This window comes from Pituophis catenifer, unplaced genomic scaffold, assembly GCF_029215685.1.
Source record: "Pituophis catenifer annectens isolate HBS135680 unplaced genomic scaffold, rPitCat1.0.hap2 SCAF_2, whole genome shotgun sequence".
Lineage (NCBI taxonomy): Eukaryota > Metazoa > Chordata > Lepidosauria > Squamata > Colubridae > Pituophis > Pituophis catenifer.
Genome location: NW_027256882.1, coordinates 26,226,994 through 26,247,187, shown reverse-complemented (window position 1 = coordinate 26,247,187; position 20,194 = coordinate 26,226,994). Strand labels below are relative to the sequence as shown.

The 20,194-nt window shown below is 42.4% G+C and overlaps 1 pseudogene; it reads left to right on the top strand.

Moving 5' to 3' along the window:
* LOC139310017 (zinc finger protein 721-like) overlaps positions 1–20,194 on the top strand; it is a 31,139-nt pseudogene that overhangs the window by 426 nt on the left and 10,519 nt on the right.

The following is a 20,194-nucleotide window of genomic DNA, read 5'->3' as shown; positions in this document are numbered from 1 at the left end:
AGAGAACGAGAGGTGGTCTGTGCAGAGGTTTGTGCCTCCAAGTCAGTCTTGACTCCTGCACAGTTTCCTGCATATTTCGTGGTTCCTTTTTCAGAAGGGGTTTCCCTCTCTTCCCCCTTCTTAGGCCGATTGCAACTGAGTGTGCAAGGAGTTGGGTGCAAGGTGTGTAAGGACTGGAACTCTTGTTTCCTGCTTTCCTGCCTTTCCCCAATGTCACCAGCTGGCTGTGCCAGCAGGTAAAAAAGGAAGATGTTGAAGGGAGGGAGGTGCATCATTGTCGCTATGCCCCGGATTAGGCCAGTGTTTTTGTCAAGCTTGGCCTTTCTAAACCCATTGTTTGTTTATTTAGTTATTAAGTGGATTTACAGCGCCCCCTCGTGTCAATTGCTGTTTGTGACCTGGGACATTTATGATTTGGATTGTGCAAATCGTCGTTCTTACCTATGCAGCCATAGAAATGATATGAAACTGTCTATTAAATTATATTAAATGAAATTATAGTTAGCCGTAGAGAGCCATTTGGTTCAGTGATTGAAAGCACAAAGCTTGAAACCAAGAGATTAATGTCTAGTCCAACCTGTGGCATGAAAGCCTTAAGTCCATCTCATCTAGCAGCCCAATCTACTTCACAGGGCTGATGTGGGAGAAATAGTAAGACTGAGCATTGTGTATAATTGCTGCCTAATTTATAATAATACAGAAGACATAAAAATAAAAATTAAATGTTAATAAAAACTAGGAATTAGAAATCAAAAATATATTTAGATGTTTTTTTCCAATATTTTGATAGACTGACATCCTCTGCAATTTCCCCCATATGTAGAGAGATTAAACTAATTAATAAGATTCCTCCCCCCCCCCAGACATTGGTAGGTTCATCCAATTTTCTTTTTTAAAATTTTTCCTTCCCCCTACCCTTCTCTTCAATTTCCTCTCTTGATAAGGATGCTCAGTAGTTCAATTAATTACCCTAATAAACACCTGAATTATTTGTTTTCCATTTCAGGTATGTAAGGTGGAAATATTTTCTGGTTCTTCTGGAATCTTAAGTATCTTGTCTGAGAGGAGAGCTGAATGGCCTTGGAAAATTTGGCCAGACCTCTTGTGAACAGAAAGACCTGTGGAGATCCATGGATCCATTTTGGAGCTGTATTAAAGACGAGAGAGAAGATGGAGGGACAACACCCAGCAGATGCAGAAGTTAGAAAAGGCCCTCCAGCTGCTCAGCCTTGGAGCTGTGGGAAGAATGGGGCAAGTCCTGGGCAGAAGAGCCACGAAGAGGCATCCAATAGTTCAGAGGTCCAATGCTGTCACTTCACAAAAGTGCAGTTTCAGGAGGGGAGCCGTCCCCGAGATGTTTGCAGTCAGCTTCACTACCTTTGTCGTCAGTGGCTGCAACCAGAAAAACACACCAAAGCTCAGATGCTGGACCTGGTGCTCCTGGAACAATTGCTGGCTGTCCTTCCCCCAGAGATTGCAAAATGGGTGCGGGAGTGTGGAGCAGAGACCAGTTCTCAGGCGGTGTCCCTGGCTGAAGGCTTCTTGCTGACTCAGGAGGAGGAAAACATGCAGGAAAAGTTGCAGGTGGGAGAATGGAATCATGGCAGCTCTAAAGAGGATCTCTCTGAAGTTGTCAATTCCTTTCTGGCAGAATTTTCTGGGATTATTAATTCCTAAGGGCATCTGTTCTATTCTTCCAGAAGATGTATTTGGGGCAATTCTTTCAGCAATGGACATTGGGATCTGCTAGTTAGAAGGTGTAGTATGATAATTCATTTCTATCTCTGTGCTCTTCCTTTGTTTCTCATATCACATCATGTCCAGAAATCCTTGGAAGCTGTGACTGAGTATCCTAAGAGGGGGAAAGATTCATTCAGATCTTCTCAAGAGCTGCTCTTCAGGGAGAACTTCCAGAAAGATCAAGATCAATACGCTACGCAAGGTAAGAAAGGCTCTTTCTATGTGAGGTGAAATTTCAACATTTAGTTGATTCTTTCGCTCCACTTTATTGAAGTTTCTCTCTTTAACAAATCTGCTTCCACTATTTTTCTCTTTCTCACAGAGAGTAGAAAGCTCTCCTTGCAGTTTTTAGAATCACCTCTTTGTGCTGGAGCTGAAGAATTAGCTGAACCGCTACTTCAGGTAAGGAGAAATAAGATCAGAAAAGGTCCATAAATCTTGGATGGGTTTCATTTTGTTCTAGAGTTCAATGCATAAAATTGCTATTTCTAAGGAATACAAATTTGATATCAGATCCTTGAACATTCTCCCTTCCTGAGGGGATCCTTTATGGGTCGCTTTCTCTACCTCGCCTGCTTCACTATCAGATTTAATTGCCCAGACTGTTGTCAGCATCGGGGCTCCTCCTTCTGTCCCCCAGGGTTATTCTCACACACCATTACAAAAAATATATCCTTTTCTGCCTTTTGAAAAGCATCTTTGGGACAACCGTGACCTGGTGATTGACAATCTTAGACATATTGAGTCCTACTACAAGCTTTTTCAACTCGCACTTAAGCCCAATCAACACTAAAAAATTTTAAATTGCCCAATCTAAATGATCTGCTAGAACTTCAGATTTTTAAACTAGACAATTCTGAACTATGGAACTTTAAATCCTTAAATTAGACATTCTCCTAATTGCTAGAACCTTAAACTTTTAGCTAAACTTTCCGCCCCTAATTTGAAACTTAAATGATCTGTTAGAATATATATATTCCAAATTGGACATTTTTCCCTTTAAAAATCTGTAGTAACTACTGTGGTAACTACACATCCACTTTTAATTTTTTTAAATCCACTCATGGAAGAAGAAACTGATACTATTGTGATCTGCGGAACATGTTCCATGTATACACATGCCCATAGAATACCCAAACTGTATATGTACCCAGTAGTGGGTTCTACTTACCTTTGTTACCGGTTCGGAACTCTGAGCGCTCGTGCACAGAGCATCTGTGATGACATCCGGGTGGGTGGGCGGAGCCTCCCACCGCTGCCACTATATGTACCAAATGTAAACTAATCAAGTTACTAGAAGAAAAAGTAAAGGGTCTAGAGGAAGCTCTAAACCACTCTGAAACTCAACCTACAAAATGAGAAACCCGAAACCTTGCAAAAAGAATATGCTCAAAGTGAACATAATAATGATCAAACAACTTCTAAAATAATTGACCCCGTAGAGGATGAAGACGACAGATGGAAACATGTCACTCATAAAAAAAAACACAAACCTAGTACAAAACAGCTGTCTAAACTAACCCATTCTGATGCAGCCCCACTGGTACTAAGCAATCGATGTCATGGACTCTCACTAGAAGAAAACATGCAAACACGTAGAAAAGAAGCACCATCAAATGTCCCTAAAAAAGTAACACCATCAAATGCTTCTGTGACAGATAGAAAAACACCCCAAACCTCCCAAGGAAAAAAAAAAGGCGAGTGCTGGTGATAGGAGATTCAATTCTCAAGGGAACAGAACCTGCCATCTGTAGACCAGAGAGGTATGTTGTCTCCCTGGAGCTAAAATCAAAGATGTGGCTGAGAAGCTAACCAAAATAATAAAACCCACAGACTACTACCCCTTTCTATTACTACACGTAGGGACGAATGACACAAAAAAGGACTTGAAAACAATATTGAATGATTATGAGCAGCTAGGCAAGAAAGTCAGGGACTTAGGTGAACGAGTATTTTTTTTATCTGTACTGCCAATGAAAGGACAACACCTGGTAAGAGAAGAAAGGATTCTAGAAATGAACCACTGGCTAAAGGGTTGGTGTCGCCAAAAAACCTTTGGATTCCTGGACCATGGTCTGTACTATCTCCATGATGTCTGGCAAGGGATGGGTTGCACCTCACAAAGATTGGGAAGGATATTTTCGGAAAACGAATGGCTCAACTTATCAGGAGAGCTTTAAACTAAAATTGAGGGGGGAGAGTGACCAATCTTTAGGATTTCCAGGACCTAATTCCAAGCAGAAACCCCTAGAAAGCAAGTCAAATAATGAAGTAAAGAGGGATGGGAAGGAAGACTGACTCAAACACCAAATAGGATACATAGGAAGCAGACCCAGCATCAGAGAATAAAAATCTCAAGTGCCTATATACAAATGCACAAAGTCTGGGGAGCAAACAGGGTAAACTCGAACTACTAATACATGAAGGCAGATATGATGTAGTTGGAATACTGAGGTACTAATACCACTCTATAAAGCCTTAGTAAGACCACACCTAGAGTACTGCATCCAGTTTTGGTCACCACACTATAGAAAAGATGTGGAGACTCTAGAAAGAGTGCAGAGAAGAGCAACCAGGATGATTAAGGGACTGGAGAGTAAAATATACGAAGAACGGTTGCAGGAACTGGACATGGCTAGTCTAGTGAAGAGAAGGACCAGAGAAGACATGATAGCCGTCTTCCAATATTTGAGGGGCTGCCACAGAGAGGAAGGGGTCCAGCTATTTTCTAAAGTACCTGTAGGCCAGACAAGGAATAATGGATGGAAACTGAACAAGGAGAGATTTAACCTGGAAATAAGGAGGAACTTTCTGACAGCGAGAACAAAAAACTCATGGAACAGCTTGCCTTCGGAAGTTGTGGGAGCTTCATCACTTGAGATTTTCAAGAAGAGATTGGACTGCCATTTGTCAGAAATGATGTAGGGTCTCCTGCTTGGGAAGGACTTACAAAGTCTCTTCCAACTCTATTAATATGTAAAACTCCTTCATGAAGGTGTGGAGTTGGGGTACGTTGGTTCCACAGTGGATAAAATAACCCATTAGAAAGCATGTCAGATGAGTTTTGCCAGTATTTTGCTTTGCCCATCCTAGGAAGAATGGGAGTCACTGATAAGTAGTGGATTGAAGATCCAACTATCACTTGACCAAGAATATTTTAGTTGGTTACACCATAAGACATTCCAAATACTTTCATCTTGTTCAAACATGATTTAGTTGTGCCATCAGCCAAAAGTGTTGAGATCTCATTCTGAATTCTGCAGAGGATGCCCATTTTGTTCACGTGATCTCGGTCCTAGAATTGGTGGAAGAAAATTATCCCATTATTCTTGGGATTATCTGTTAATAGGGAAACTTGTTTCCTTGTTCAGGGTGTTGTGTCTTTTGAGGAAGTGGCTGTGTATTTCTCAGAGGAGGAGTGGTCTCAACTGGATGCTGACCAAAAGGAGCTCTACAGAGAAGTCATGCTGGAGAATTCCAGGAATCACCTTTCTCTGGGTAAGAACCCCTTTCTGTGCTCAGGAACATAGAGAAGGACCTTAAATGTTATTTCTGGGGGGGGGGGTGTCATTTATTTACAGTGCATTCAGAAAGTATTCAAACCCCCTTCAGTTTTTCAATTTTGTTACTCTGCAGCATGATCCTATAGTTGTTGAAATGAGTATTTTGTATTTTATGAGCAGAAAGCATTTTATTTTAAAAAGAACAATTTCTTTTATGTAATAAGGGAGGTTATGCAGATTTCCAATTTTTCTTTCAATAAATTTTCTTCTTCTTTAAAGTCAGTTTGATCAAGTCGTTTAAGATACCAGGCTAGAAACTGGGTGACTGCGAGTACTACTTCTGCCTTAGGCATGAATGCTGGCTGGGTGACTTTAGGCCAAAACGCTCTCAGCTCAACCCATTTCACAGGGTTGTTATAGGGAAAATAGCAGGAAGAAGGAATATCAGGTTTTTCCGCTGCCTTTATTATTTACAAAAATTAAAGGAAGGAGATGTGGGGATGTGAAGACTCTAGAAAGAGTGTAGAGAAGAGCAACAAAGATGATTAGGGGACTGGAGGCTAAAACAAAAGAAGAACTGTTGCAGGAACTGGGTATGTCTAGTTTAATGAAAAGAAGGACTTGGGGAGACATGATAGCAGTGTCCCAATATCTCAGGGGCTGCCCCAAAGAAGAGGGAGTCAAGCTATTCTCCAAAGCACCTGAGGGTAGAACAAGAAGCAATGGGTGGAAATTAATCAAGGAGAGAAGCAACTTAGAACTAAGGAGAAATTTCCTGACAATTAGAAAAATTAATCAATGGAACAACTTGCCTCCAAAAGTTGTAAACGCTCCAACACTGGAAGTTTTTAAGAAGATGTTGGATAGCCATTTGTCTGAAGTGGTGTAGGGTTTCCTGCCTAAGCAGGGGGTTGGACTAGAAGACCTCCAAGGTCCCTTCCAACTCTATTATTGTATTCTAGATATAGAGTGCATTCAGAAGGTATTCAAACTCCATTTTGTCAATTTTGTTATGTTGTAGCCTGATTCTACAGTTGTTGAAATTCATTTTTTTCTCATTAATCTACGCTGGGTAACCAATAATGACAAAGTGAAAACAAAATTTTAGAAATGTCTGTAAATGTACTAGTTTGTAGCCTGGTGTCAGAAACCTTTTGAACAAACTGACTTTATGGAAGAAGAAAATTTATTGAAAGAAAAATTGGCAAACTGCATAGCCTGGCTTTTTATATAAAAGAAATTGGTTTATTTTTTTTAAAAAAAAAGTCTTCTGCTTATGAAATACAAAATACTCATTTCATAGAAGATATTAGGAAGACTCTGAGGAAGAGGCTGGATGTACTGAGCAAGTTTCTAGCTACCAGGATTCGGTATTCCCTCCTGAACCTGGTTACTGGATTCCTGGTGGCTCTGAGCTGTTATAACCAAGACCGGGTGAGCCCTGAGAGGGTTGTTCCCTTCTTAGAGATATGCCCACTTCTGTACCGAGTTTGGCATTAGTCTTAAGTTGAGGGTGGGGAGGTATTGCCATCCAGAAATTCCCCTTGACTTTCAAAGATTCTGCTCTGCAGACAAGTGGAGATGAGTCTTTTATTGAAGTTTATTGAAGAGCCTTGGTAGTACAGTGGTCTAAAGCACCCTGTTATTAAGACCAGCTGCCTGCAATTATTGCAGGTTCGAATCTCGCCAGGCTCAAGGTTGACTCAGCCTTCCATCCTTTCTAAGGTAGGTAAATTGAGGACCCAGTTTGTGGGGGCAATAAGCTGACTTTGTATAAAATATACAAAAGGATGAAGGCTATTGCTTAGCGCATTGTAAGCCGCCCTGAGTCTCCGGAGAAGGGCGGCATATAAATAAATAAAAAAAAAAGTTTGGAGGTGCTGGGTATGTTGCTGCCCCAGCATGATACAGTGTCCAATACACTTCGGGAGTTTGTGGCACCATGGAATTATCCAGTGGTGGGATTTAACAACCGGTTCTCTGCCCTAATGACTGGCTGGGTGGGTGTGGCCGAGTGGGCATGTGACTGAGTGGGCATGACCAAAGTGGAGATGGTCGGGGTGGCAGCGTGTGGCCAGCTCGACATCGCTCATGTCAGGGGGCGCCTATGGTGGTCCAGGCAGCTCTCAGGCAAGACCAGGGTGACAGCCAAATGTTCGTTCTCCAGAGGAGCCTCGCTGTCCCTCTCAGGCCATGCAAAGGACAGCCCAGTCTGGCCGACAAGCTCCCTGGGCACTGGGACCCCACAGCTCAGCTCTGCTTCACTGAGGCGCTGCCCGACTGCGCTTACCTCAAGGCTGCTGCTGCTGTGCTCACTCTCCTTGGGCATGTTGCTCATGGTGTATGCAGGAGGGCAAAGTGTGTGGGTCAGAGGGAGACCCACTCCCTCTCCATGTGAGGAGACCCAGCTTTGTAACCAAAGCATCCTCAGCAATAGGATGGGAGACCACCAGGAGAAGGGGACAAGGGGATGGCGAAAGGGCAGCAGGGCTGCTGGTGTCCAAGTGCTTCCCTCAGAATCTGACTCCCTCATTATAATCTTCCTTCCTTCCTTCCTTCCTTCCTTCCTTCCTTCCTTCCTTCCTTCCTTCCTTCCTCCCTCCCTCCCTCCCTCCCTCCCTCCCTCCCTCCCTCCCTCCCTCCTTTGTTCCCTTTTCTTCTTTTTGCTTCCCTCTTCCCATTTCGAACCCTTCCCCCATTGTTGCTTCAGCGTGGTTTTTAACTCACATCTCCCAGACTCATGTATGTTTGTGTGCATGTGTGTGCCCCTTGCCGCCCCGGCACTGTGACATTGGAAAAGATCGGTAGAGTCTGGGCTGGGGGCTGGGGGGGGGGATTGGGGGTGTTGAGAAACACAAACATTGCAAAAAAAGAGCTTTCATTAGTTTGCAGCCTACAGTGAGCTTGCAGGCTGCAATGAATGAGACACCTCCCCCTGCCCCCTCTCCCCACATGCGCACACACACACACACTCAAACAAACTTCTGTGATGGTAGGCTGAAAAGTGCAAACTAACAAAAACTCTTTTTTTGCAATGTTTGTTTTTCTCAGCCCGCAGCAGCCTCTCCCGATGTTTTCCTCCCCATTGTCACAACATTGAGCTGCAAGGGGGGAGACCTTAGGCAGGCACGCACGTGTGCATGCACACACACACACACACACACACACACACACACACACGGGCTGGAGAGGTGATCTGAGAGTCACTCAGAAGTCCATCAGGCACAGAGGCAACAACAGGTGAAGGGGTTCAAAATGGGAAGACTCTGCCCCAGGGGTGAAATGCTCCCGGTTCGGACCGACTCGCCCGATCCGGTAGCAATGGAGGCGGGTGGTTCAGAGAACCAGTAGCAAAAATCCCCCCCCATGCCCAGCTGAGCCGCACAATCATCAGAGGCTCTTTTTTTACTTTTAAAAGCATTTTTTCTACAATCTCTTCGGCAGAAAAAATGCTTTTAAAAGTAAAAAAAAAAAACCTCTGATGATTGCGCAGCTCATCAAAGCCATTTAAAAGAAAAAAAAACCTTGTTTTCTTTTAAATGCCAAATCCCAGCTGAGTTCCCTGATCGGCAGAGGCTTTTTAAAGCCTCTGCCGATCAGGGAACTCAGCTTGGATCCTCAGAGCCTTTTGAAAACATTTTTTTTACAACCTCTTAGCCGAAGTTTAAAAGTTTTTAAAAAATTGGCCACGCCCACCCAGTCACATTATTCCCCCACCATGCCACGCCCACAGATTTCACCCCTGCTCTGCCCATTTTTTTAAAAAAAAAAACAACCTGCGGAGCTTCCCGTTTAGTCACCCTCCCCTCCGTTCTCTCCATGCCTGATGCCAAAAGGGCAGTTCTGTTCCCCCCCCCTTCGCAATGCCAGAAGCTGCATGCCACCGCCGTTCACCTTCCACGTCCCCCCCAGAGTCCATGCGATCTCCTAGTGCTGGCAGGCAGAAGTCCCCTGGATCCCATGCCCTCTTCTTCCTATCTCTTCCTTCCTCCATGCACAGATAGGGATGTGGTTTTCCCAGACGGGGGTGGGGCGGTCCCAGGGAAAGACCAGCAAGCGGGGCATGGAGGCACCGGTGCCACCTGCGGCCAGTCTTAGATCCAGGTTGCCACCTTGGCCCCGCCCCCTGGTGTACACACAGGAGGCTCCAAGCGCGTGGCATCCTCGGTGAAGGGCAGCACTCAGCAAGCAGTCCCCAGGGACGCCAGGCCCTGTGCGCTCGCAACCTCCTGTGTGCACACCCAGGGGTCGGGGCCAAGGCGGTGCTGCAGATCTAAGGCTGGACCTGGGCAAGGAACCAGAGAGCAGCCAGAGAGAAGCTGGGCCCTGGCTGTGACTGGCAAGAGGCCAAGGCGAGATAAGGAGGGGCTGGGCGGGGTGGGGTGGGGGCAGCCAGTTGTATGATCAGCCGGTTCGCCAAACTGCACAGAAAATTAACAACAGGTACACCCGAACTGGTCCGAACCAGCTGAATCCCACCTCTGGAATTATCCCAGGTCAACGATTAGTTCAGGGTTGTGATCCAATCCTATTATATGAGGATCATTAGGGAGACACTTGGTCGTTGCTATAATCTTAATTTGGACTCTTCATGTTTGCCAACAAAACAACTGAAATATTTTGATGATTCTTTGGCTAAATTTCAGAAGAAAAGTTTGCTTGTTCCTCTATTCTTGCTACAGTTTTCTCTTTTTTTTCCCCAAGGCTTTAATGGACAACAGAAAAAGAATTACAAGGAGGAAAGCCAAGCAATCCATTCAAAAGGGGGAAAAAGGAAATTTGTAGATCAGATGCAACCAAAGAGTGATGAAACAAAGCAATCACAAAGTGGAATTAATAAAAGTCTTCCTCGGGTCAGTTGGCTTCCTAACCATACAGTGATCGATAAGGCAGAAAGACCATATAAATCCATGGAATGTGGAAAGACATTTAATAAATCCAGTCATCTCTTTTTTCATAAAAAGACACATTCAGAAGAGAAACGATTTACCTGCATGGAGTGTGGAAAGAGCTTCTGTGATAATTACTCTCTTATAATTCATCGAAGGAATCACACAGGAGAAAGACCTTATAAATGCATGGAGTGTGGAAAGAGCTTTACTTGTAGCAGTCATCTTAATGGCCATAAGATGGTCCACACAGGAGAGAAGCCATATCAATGCATGGAGTGTGGAAAGAGTTTTAGATGTAGGAGTACTCTTAATCGCCACAAGAGGATCCACACAGGAGAAAGACCTTATAAATGCATGGAATGCGGAAAGACCTTTCCTTACAGCAGTCATCTTAATGCCCACAAGAGCAACCACACAGGAGAGAAGCCATATAAATGTGTGGAGTGTGGAAAGGGCTTTGTATGGAATTCTTCTCTTGCCTCCCATAAAAGGACCCATACAGGAGAGAAACCATATCAATGCATGGAGTGTGGAAAGAGTTTTACTCGTAGTAATGGTCTTAATTTCCATAAGAGAAGCCACACAGAAGAGAAGTCATATAAATGTTTGCAATGTGGCGAGGGCTTTAGAAAGAGTTGTGATCTCATTTCCCATAAAAGGATCCATACAGGAGGAAAAACCATATGAATGCATGGAGTGAGGAAAGAGCTCTTGCAAGGAGTAGCACTTTTACTTGCCATAGAAGCATCTACACATGGGTGAAACTATATTAATAAAGGAAGTGTGGGAAAACCTTCAATAGAAATCCAGATAATCCTCGGCGTATGACTGCAATTGAGCCCAAAATTTATGTTGCCAAGTGAGACAGTTATTAAAATGTGTTTTGTGATTCTTTTCCATCCTTTCTTGTCTGAGAAAGGCTCAAGTGAGAGGTCTCATTTCTGCATCCAGATTGTTGGCTGCTGTTTGCAAAGTCTTGCAGTTTGTGAGAGCTAAATTCTGTTCCTTTAGCAGCTTAGATTTGTTTTCATACCCAGTACTAACTTAATGAGCCTCTTGAGTCCGAACCGATCCCACTACTGCCACCAATTTGTCATGGGTTCTTTTTAAACCAGGGGTGCGCGACACCCGGGCCATGGCCTGTTTGGAAGTGGGTTGCAGAAGTAATGGGTAAGCACGCACGTGCCTAGCTCCACTGAAAGCTCTATTTGGTGTGAGAGGCGGATGTGTGCGTCGGCTGCTTCCACAAATGGATTCATTTCAAATCATACTGGATTCTAGACAATTTAAGTTTTCTGTCTCCCCATAAGGATTGTGGAGATATTTTATTTTGAAAAAAATATCCAAGGTACAAAAGAGAAACATACAATGTGCAAGTTCTTTCTCTGTTTGTTTTCTTTCGTTTCTTTTCTTTCTTTTTTTTAATTTGATTTATACGCCGCCCTTCTCCGGAGACTCAGGGCGGCTTACAATGCGTTAAGCAATAGCCTTCATACTTTTGTATATTTATACAAAGTCAGCTTATTGGCCCCACAAACTGGGTCCTCATTTTACCTACCTTAGAAAGGATGGAAGGCTGAGTCAACCTTGAGCCTGGTGAGATTCGAGTGTATAGTAATTGCAGACAGCTGGTGTTAATGACAATGCTTTTAGTCTGCTGAGCCACCAGGCCCTTGTTTTCAATATATTTACAGTGGTCCCCATCCCTTCCGGCTTAGTGGCCCGGAGGGGTGGAGGAAGAGGGGATGGCTTTGTGTGAGTGGCAGGTGCGCACTGTCAGCATTCTAGTGCTGCCATAAAGAGAAGAAGAAGAGGCTTGACTTTTCACCTACTTATTTTCTCTGTAGATAATATCTCCTAGGAGATGGGATGGGAGGGGGGACATTCCTGTGAGTTGAAGTCAGGAGATGGGGAGACTGACTTGGAAGATGGCCAATGAGACGCTGAGAATTGGGGAACGGAAAGGGAAGGGTTTGGGGTCAGAGGGTTAGTGTCGGCTACAACGGAGTCAAGAACAGATTGTTGTACTCAATAAATGGAAGATTTCAGCAAAGATTATTTGTTTGGAAATGCAATTTATTTGAGATGACATCGAAACCTGACACGCACAAGTGTGTGCAGCTCCATTTGCGTTAAGTGGCGGGTGCATAAATTGAGCAACATGCACGCACTCATCCACCTCTCATGCAAATGGAGTTATATGATACTGTTATTATGCTATATACTGATGTCCATCTATATTCTTGGTCCCCAAGCCCTGGGCCTCAGTCCGTTCAGAACTGGGCCGCACAGGTAGTGGATGAGCATGAGTGTGCAACTCCACTTGCATGAGCTGCAGACAAGTTCATGTGAGTGTGAAGTTCCATTCGCATGCCTGCCACTCATGCAGATGGAACTGTGCGTGTTCGTGTATAGCTGCCACTCAAACATAACCACCCCTTCTCTCCCCCCAGCCGGGCCACCAAGCTGGAAATGTTGGGGATTGCTGATCTCTGATATACTATTTCTACAGCAAATATATTGTTAACTATTGCTATTGTATTGTTGCATGGCGTTCCGAAACATATAATCTCAGATCAGGGAATGCAATCAACATCAAAGTTTTGGTGTGAATTCCCGAGCTTGTTAGAGTCCTCCTATGGCACGGGTGTAAAACTTTTAAGTTTTTTTTTTTTTACAAACATATCAAATCAATGCGTGAACAGTCTGGCACCTGGGTGTCATACATTCTAATACAAATAAAACTAGTAAAATCATAGTTATTACATTCAATCAACTTACAGTATATATTTCTAATAATGATACACAATCATATTAAATTGCAATCTGTCATTATTCAATTATTCCATGCTTTCTCTTATTACTTTTATTTTATTATATAAAGGTGTATACACTAATATTCCCTTCTCTTATTTCTATCACTTATTCTAACTTTTAATCATGTCACCCTTTACTAAAAAACGTTTTCTTTTATCCTACCTAACTTCTAATCATGTCATCTACCTAAAAAAAAGAAAGAGAGAAAAGGAAAAGCAAATCAGAATAACAAAAAAGAGAAATCACCTATCCATCGTCTCTTGCCTGCTTCAATACTTTAATTGCTATGTTTTTTTTAATTTGCCTCCCAAATTCCTCTCTTGGATCTTTATCTGTCTGCATCTGCATCTTGACTATTCAATCTAGGTATTTCTCCCACCTCTACCCTCTTCCACTGCCTAGTTTCCAAAATTTCTGCCCAAGCCCCTATCTCCCTTTCAAACATATCTTCCAACTCTCTTAATATATTTTCCCCCTGGTTTAATTCATCAATCACTGTTATTTTCATTGTTCTCTCCTCTTTGTCTTCTTCTTCCTTCATTTCTTCAATTGATTCCCAGACTTTCCTGGGTGTCTTGGTCTTTACTCATCATCCCTCGTATGGTATTTTCCATTTTTTCCATAATCTCCTTAAATCCTTTCTCCATGATGTCTTTTGTGTTTTGAAAAGGTAACACCATCTCCTTCGAAATTCCACTCATTTCTTCCTTATAAAGCATCTTATTTTATTTTAAAAAATTCAACTTTTGTCCAGCAGTCTAAAGAACTATTTATTCAGTCCTTAAGTTGCCCTTCAAGGAGTGTACTAGCCCCAGTTCTTTATATCCCATAGGTAAACAGTCAGTTCCATTTAGATAATCCCAGAGATTATCAAAGGCCTCTTTGTATCGCTTTACAGGTTCAGTCTTCTAGCATAACATTCAGGGGCCCCTTTAATTAAATAACTTCCTTATTTTCATATTTGGGTCTCCAGTAGTCATAGGGTAGTTAAAAATAATCCAATAGATATTTTCACAGTCCTTCATGTAGGTATTCCCATACTTGTAATTTTTCCTTTTGTCAGCAGGTGGTACACTCATCTTAAATTTCAGTATTGCCACTAATCAAGCATCATTTTTGTTGTAAAACAATTATAAAAACAGAATACGTTTTGTAAGTAAACTATTCCAGCATTTTAAAATGCCTTCCCAGTACCACATCTTCCCAGTTTAGAGTTCAATTTTTTGTATATTTCAAAATTTATTTTTCTCTCCTGTGCCTTTCACTTCTGGTCTAGTAGTTTCTCAGAATGCTTAGACAACATTTTAACAAATAATTCTGAGCAAATAGTCCTAAATTGTTCCTTGGGGTTAAATTTAAAGCAAAAAGAAATCCTCCACCCCGGTCCAGTCACTCTTCACTTACTTTGCTCCAGCGCCAGTCTTAGTTGTTCCTCGGTTGTCCCAGCTTTGTGGCAGCCATCTTTAGGCTGACTCTTCTTGCTGTGGCTGAGAGGGAAAAAGAACCCCGGGTCAGTCAGGAGAGCTGCGACTCTCCTCAATCTCACAGGGTGCCCCTCTTTGCTTCACCACCCCTACAGGGCAGCTTTGGCTCCTCTCAGAGCCCACAAACAGGGAGAAGTCAGCACAGGGAAGACGGAGATTTGTTCCCTGTGTCTGATATCACCGCAACGTCAACCGGAAGTAAGTCAGCACGGGTATAAAACTTGATCGCGTCATGTGACATACTGTGATGTATTGCAATGTTTTTTGCCTTTGTGGAGCTGGGGTGGGTGTGGCCTGTGTCTGACGCATCTGGCCCGTGGGCCACCAGTTTTATAGGCCTGTCCTAGGGTCTTAGCTCCACCCATCATCCTCATACAAATGGAGTCTATGAATGTCTGAATGCTATCCTGGATGATTCCCTTCGATGTCACATGAATCACCAGCAAATCAATTGGGTTGAACTTTTACCTTTCACTGAGGTAGCATACAATAACTGTACACAGCAGCATCAATTCACCTCCTTTCAAGTGGCCACTGGTGCAGAGTACATGCCTATGCCAAAACTCCCAGAAGGGGCCCCTGTGGCAGTCTCGTTGGCTGAGTTGATAAATACTTTAAAAGACAGTACCCCAAGGTCATCAGCTGGGAACGTACAAGGTAATCAGATTGTTTCCAAATCAAGACAAATACAAAAAATTGATGAACAATTGACAGTGGAGGGTCAGGCTACAAAAGGAAAGTTTACTTATGCTGTTTTCAGGCAAAAATGTTAAAACTGGCTTTTCTACTTCTGTACCCCAATGGAATTTTCAATGAAGTTCTACTCTTGGTAAAATAATGTTCCAGGAGTTTCTTTTGATGCCTAAATCAATGGGATCGTTGACACAATTTTGACTTATTGATCAGAAAGAGTTGTTATTATAGAAATAGCTAGTTATATATTAATGTGTAAAAGCAAAAAGTTGAGGTTGCAGTGTTTTTACTTGTACTGTGCTAAGAATCAGAAGTCAATACCCTTTTTTGCCTCACATCCCCTTTTCCTCACTCCTTTTCCTTCCCTTAATTTCCTATTTTTATTTTTTCTTTGTATTATATATAATAAAACAAATAAAATTTAAAAAAGAGAATCTCTCTAGATATATACAGATAATCCTCACAACAGTTCATTTACAAAACTTCAAAATTACAATGGCAATGAAAAGTTTGAATTATGACAGTTTTTCATAGTTACGACCAGTGGTGAGATTCAAATAATTTAACAACCGGTTCTCTGCCCTAATGACTGGGTGGGTGAGCGTGACTAGGTGGTCATGTGACTGGGTGGGTGTGGCCAATTCAACATCACTCACATTCAGGGGCAACTCACCCCGCTTGCCTGACCTCCTAAACTCTTCTGGTCTTTGTCTATTCATTTGTCTACTACTACAATGTCTAGCTGATTATCTAATGCCTGCCTGTAGTTCTGGATCCGGAACTCCCACAGATTCTTAGCTCTATTATTCTCCACAATCTTCTCTGGAAGCTCCTTTTTCCTGGGATTATGCAGCTGCCTTTCTTCCCCAGAAAATTATTTTGTTTAAAGAATTGCAGACAAATGCATCCCTGTCCACCATAGCAAAGCCGACTCCTACGTTTATAATTTTTCTGCTTTTTCAAGACAGGTGAACACACTTCTAAACAAAACACTGGCGACTTCCGGTGGCTCCGCGATCGCCGATGGACGCTCCTTTAGGAGCTCCAGCCCCGCGATTCCGTTTGCCGCTAGAACAGCGAAAATCAGCTGGGGAAAAGGGGGAGAGAAGAGCAGAGGGGTTTGGGTAGAGCTCCCCTAGACCCCCAGGTTTTTCTTTTTAAGCCTAGGATTTGCAGGGTGAGAGCTCCCTGAAAGCTCTTCAGTGCTCTGGATCCGGGACAAGTCTGCTTTATGCAGAACGAGGCATCGCAACCACACCAGCATCAGCAACTCAATTTTAAGGGAAAAAATTTTGGACTTGAAAGTTGGCAGAGCAAATACAGGAGAAACGAAAATTGCAAGTACTAAACTTTAACTCCAAAATCTATCACTTCCCTCTGAATCTCTGTGGTAGAAAGAGAAAGTAAGATGGCGTGTGACTAACGGGGCGTGGAAAAGTGAAACTTAGATACAAAGTATTATGTGGTGTTGAAAGCCCCTGTTTAAAAGAAGAGGATTTTATTTTAAAAGGAGAAGGATTTAAAAATTATATCTAAGAAAAAAAATGGCTGGCTTTTTTGAAAGTGATGAAGGCTCACAAATGCTGACTGTGGATTTTTTGGAAGAAGTTTTGGAATCATTTGCCTCAGTGTTCGTGGAAAGAATTGAAGGGTTTCTTAAGAAGGATTTTACTCAAATCCCAAACAAGGATATAAGTGAAGAGGAGGTGGAAGAAAAAAACCAATTTATTGTGCCTTTGGAAAATGAAATAGAGGCTTTTCAAATTGAGAGGGAGGAGCAGAGAGGCTTGAAGGAGTGTATATTGAGAGATATTCCTCCAGAGGTTTTGATACAGGCAAATGGAGACTTGTCAGGAGGTGTTGGGATTTTTTATACAAAAAGGAACATTTGAAATGGAACTTTACAACTTTGTTGCAGGGATGGATTCTCAATCGCAGTTAAAGAGGTGTTCTTACCGAGAGGAAGAGAACAGGATTGTGGCGGAGGAGTGAGACTGGAGAAGAAAGAAAGAAGAAAGTTTGTAAAAAAGCCCAAAAAAATGGAGAAGAGAAAAATTCTCAAAAATAAAAGCAGGGGGAGGAGCTGTTGGAAGAAACATCCTTCTGGGTTCTGCTCCAAGTGGGGAAACAGACACTGGAAACATGGAGACTGCTTGGAAAGATGGTTTAATGGTGGACAGGATCACATGGCTTGAGCTCCTGAACAGAAAAGGGCGGAATACAGTGAGTCCACGGGCTTTTATGCTCTCTGGCTTTACATTTCCTGGGCCCCCGAAAGAGTATCCTGATTGGTTGTCAGACTCCCAGGGGGTGGGGGTCTTAGCTAACCTTGCTGGTTGATGGTCACATGTGCTTCCCAGGTCACGTAGTGAGTTTTGGTTGCTAGATGGGGCCCATTGTGTTAGTTTCTGTTGCTATTGTGTTGCAAATGTCCTTTGACAAAGGATTGGGTTTCTGCCTCTGGCCCATTGACAAAGGGTGGGGGGCAGGAAGGTGGGAGCTGCTTTGTCTGTAAAATATGCTTCTCCATTTCTCATCCAGGGAAATATAATATTCTGCCTTTTTTCATATTTCCTAAAATATTTCACTCTTCCAGGAAAGGGGTGGGTGCTAACTTCCTACAGAGCAATGCTGAAGAAGAAAGTATTGAAGAAGAAGGACTGGAAAAAATATAGAAAGAACGGAAGAATGGAAGATTAATTTCTTTTGGGGAGGATCTTAGTAATAAATCTGAAAAGTTTACTGAAATTAGTATTTTTTAAGACAATGATATAAAGGAAGTATTTTATTATATTTAGCTTTGGATATAATTTAAGGGATAGCCTTTTGAGGGTTATATTTTGAAGAATGTCTTATTGAAGTAAAAATGTTTAACTAAAATGGATAGCTTTTTAAAAGTTATTGAGGTATCCAAATGTTTAATTTAAAATTTAATGGATAGCTTCCTGAAAGTTTTGAAACTTATATATTGAAGAATGAATTTCAGATTTAGAAATAACTTAACCCAATGGATTAACAGTATCTCTAAGGTTGTATTCTGAAAAATGTTTTATTACAATCAGAAATTGGCAAGTGGTTTATGAATGACCAAAGAGGATAAATGTTTAATTTAGAATTTTACTAGGAGTAATGCTGAAAAAGAAGATATGGAAAGGATTTTAGTAATAAATGTGAAATGTGATAAGAGAATTTATAAAAGGAAGGTTGATGAATAACTTTTAAAAGGGGAGTTAAAAGAATGTGAGGGAATTTTGAATCTTCTAGTAAGTTAGCATATTTTATTTTAGGTTTGTTAAATGTTATACCCTGTTTTTGCTCTGGGAAGTCAGGGGTGTGTGGGGAGGGGGGATTGAAGGTTGTGTGGGGTTGAAATTGTTGTAAAATTTTTAATAAAATAAAAAGATAGATAAGTGTATTAATAGAGAAGTAAGAAATGTGGTGGAAATGTTATAATAAATGAAATGATAATATTAAGATATGATAAATATTGGAGGAGTAAGAAGAAGACACAAAAGATGTACTTAGATGATACATTGAATGATTGTTTATATATTGTTTGCTTGTTTGTTTATAAAATAAAAACTTTTTTTATAAAAAAAAAAACACTGGCTGTAGATAGTTCTCTTTTTCACATTGCAGGAAAGTTCAGAAACGGCTCAGTGAGTTAACAACTGACTGGCTGACTTTGGGCCAGTCATTCCCTCTCTCAACCCAGCCTACTTCGCAGGACTGTGTTGGGGAAAATAGAAGGAGGAGGGATATTTGGAATGTTTGCTGCTTTGAATTACTTATAAAAATAATGATGGAATATAAATAAAGAAATAAATGATTTTTCTGGAGAATGGTATTTTGCTCTGTGGCAAGTCGGCGTCCCATTTTTTACCGATCTCGGAAGGATGGAAGGCTGTTTGCCAGGTCAATAGTTTTTCTACTGGTTCTATAGAACTGGTCCGAACCAGGGGCAACCCACCACTAGAAGGCAGGAAAGCAGGCTGGGCTGCCAGGACCATGTGGGAAGGTAGGCAAGCAGGCTGGGCCACTGGAACTGTGTGGGAGGCTGCAGGGAAGCAGGCTGGGCTGCTGGGACCAAGTGAGAAGGTAGGCAAGCAGGCTGGGCTGCCGGACCGTGTGGGAAGGTAGGCAAACAGGCTGGGCCAAGGGGACCACGTGGGAGGCAGCTGGGTGAGAAGCGAAGGAAAACTCACCAGGCAGAGATCAGCTGTGCTGTGTGGTTGAGGCAAGAGAGGGAACCAGAGAGCAGCAGCAGCAACTATATGTCGGGGGTGACTCTAGACACCGGCCAAAGCAGGCGAGGTGAGATGAGTGATTGGGAGGGGTGGGTGGGGCCAGCCAATGGTGCAATTAGCCAGTTCTCTGAACTGCGCAAAATCTTAACGGGTTCACCCGAACCAGTCCAAACTGGCTGAATCCCACCTCTGATTACGACCTTAGTGTCATCATGATCATGTGATCAAAATATAGGTGCTTGGCAACTGGTTTATATTTATGACTATTCCAGTGTCCTGGGATAATGTGATCAGCTTTTGCGACCTTCTGACAAGGAAAGTCAATGGGGAAGCCAGATTGACTTTAAGAACCATGTTACTAATTTAACAAATGCAATGATGCACTTAACAACCATTGCAAGGAAAGTCATAAAATGGGACAAACCCACTTAACAAATGTTTCACTTAGCAACAGAAATGTTGACTTCAGTTGTGATTGTAACTCAAGGACTACCTGTATTGCAAAAATGAAGCAGGAAACAACAAAGTTTGTAGCAAAGGAGAGACATCAGGGACTGTGGGTGCATTCATATAATATGAAAGATGACACTACAATAGCAATAACAATAGCACAGATTTATATACCACTTCACAGTGCTTTATAGCCCTCTCTAAACACTTCATAGTGTCAGCATATTGCCCCCATCAATCTGGGTCCTCATTTTACCAATCTCGGAAGAATGGAAGGTTGAGTCAATCTTATGCCTGGTGAGATTTGAGATTTGAACTGCCAAATTTCAGGCAGCCGGCAGTCAGCAGACATAGCTTGCAGTACTGCA